This window comes from Stegastes partitus, unplaced genomic scaffold, assembly GCF_000690725.1.
Source record: "Stegastes partitus isolate 25-593 unplaced genomic scaffold, Stegastes_partitus-1.0.2 Scaffold593, whole genome shotgun sequence".
NCBI classification, from domain to species: Eukaryota; Metazoa; Chordata; class Actinopteri; family Pomacentridae; genus Stegastes; species Stegastes partitus.
In genome coordinates this window covers 279,628-281,522 of record NW_007578324.1, presented here as the reverse complement: position 1 = coordinate 281,522, position 1,895 = coordinate 279,628, and positions in this window count along the sequence as shown.

Sequence of the window (1,895 nt, the reverse complement as noted above, 5' to 3'; positions counted from 1 at the left end):
AATGCAGCGAGTACGAGTCACATAATCATTGAGTTTTTCTTGTAGAGCAATGAAGACGTACAAAACGTCTGCGCATCAGAAATGGACATCAGTGCAGAGCTGGAACAAATGCTGATGCAGATGGACCCGGGAGAGCTAGATCCCTCTCTGGAGTTCATCATGAGTGAGTTGCTGAAGGACCCGTCCAGCCTTATGGTCTCTGATGGACCAGAGTGTCCCCCTCAGCCAGGAGACAGCCACAGCACAGCAGCTTCTCTTTTGTTTGAAGACGAAGGTCCACTGAGAGCTGCTTACACCAGTGCACATTCAGCTCAGCTGTACAGCCAGGCAGGGCCAGTAAGCCAGGGACAGGTAGGACACTGAGTAAAGACGAGGAACACATGCCATCATGGTTTATATTTACCAGTGTTTGGTACTGCAGGCCAAAGCAAGACAAGAGAAAAGTCACACACAATCTTTATCCTTAGTTTTAAATCAGTGTGTCTTTCTTGTAGAGCAATAGAGACGCACAATGCGTCTCCATGTCCGAAGCGGATCTCAGTCCAGAGCTGGAGCAGTTGCTGTTGCATGTGGAAGCAGGAGAGCTGGATCCCGCTCCACACCCTAATGGACCAGAGGGTCCCCCTCAGCCCATAGGCAGCCACAAGCCAGGGTCTGAGGGGTCCATCCCCCTAGCAGCAGCTTCTCCTGTGTCTATACAGGAAGCTCCACTAAGAGCTGCTCACAACAGCACACAGCCAGCTCAGCTGTACAGCCAGGCAGGGACAGTCATCCAGGGACAGGTAGGACACTGAGTAGAGACGAGGAACACATGTCGTCATGGTTTATATTTACCAGTGTTTGGTGCTGCAGGCCAAAGAAAGACACGAGAAATGACTGATATGAATCCAAACTCGCTGACTCGTCACATTCCATGTATTCTGTTGTACGACAGCACTGTGAATCTCTGCTCATCAGAAACTGAAGTGCTGTGCTGAGTGTGTGTATTCCTGCTGCTTCACCTTCCCTCTTCCTCCACAGGAGCTGCTGTATCACTGTCCTGTGACCAGCGTGTGCACTGGTCCTGTTGCTGCTCCTCAGCTGGACCCAGTAAGAGCTCTGGTTAAGCACACACACTCTGAACGTCTCCACTGTTGGGTTGGAGCAGCTTTAATGGTATCGCTGTAGGAGAACAGAGCACGGCTACACATCTGTAGTGCAGATTTTTAACTAGAAAGCCAGCTTTAGAAGTACAATTCAATTGGGAACCCATTTAAAGCTGCATGAGGACATTCATTGGTCCCATGGTCACCCAGCCCTCACATCAATACAAACTCCTGAACTTTGTGACCCTCAGTGGAAACCTTCAGACACATTACAACTATTCAGCTGATAGTCATGGATGCTCCGCATGTTTACATTTCAATTATTAAAAGAGCAGATCAGTCGGCCCACCTGTTGGACAGATGACAGCGCTGCAACTCGTCTAATCAACTGTTGTGTGTTCATTTGTTTCCCCAGAACGTTCCTGTGATCTGCCTCCCGGCCAACATGACCATAGACCTGCGACCAGTCGGGTTCCTGTAAGTAAAGAAACACAAAGTGCTGAGCCTCTGTGTGTTCACACTCTCTTTCTATGATCTGACATGTGTATGTGTCTCTCTGTGATCTGTGTAGGAATGGACAGGTGTTGTATGGGCTCAGCCCTCCTGCTCCTGCAGTCAGTCCCTCCAAGTCACGGTGAGTTTGATCTGCTTTTGGACAAAGTCTGGTTTTCCTAACTGGAGCTGACTCATGTGTAGCAGTGGCTCAGGTGTCATTTGTTCAGCCACACACTGGCATGAATGTGATTGTAATCAGCATCTTTCAGTGAGAGTTTAACCAAACAGCTCAGCTAAAGATGCCTTTTAAGTTTG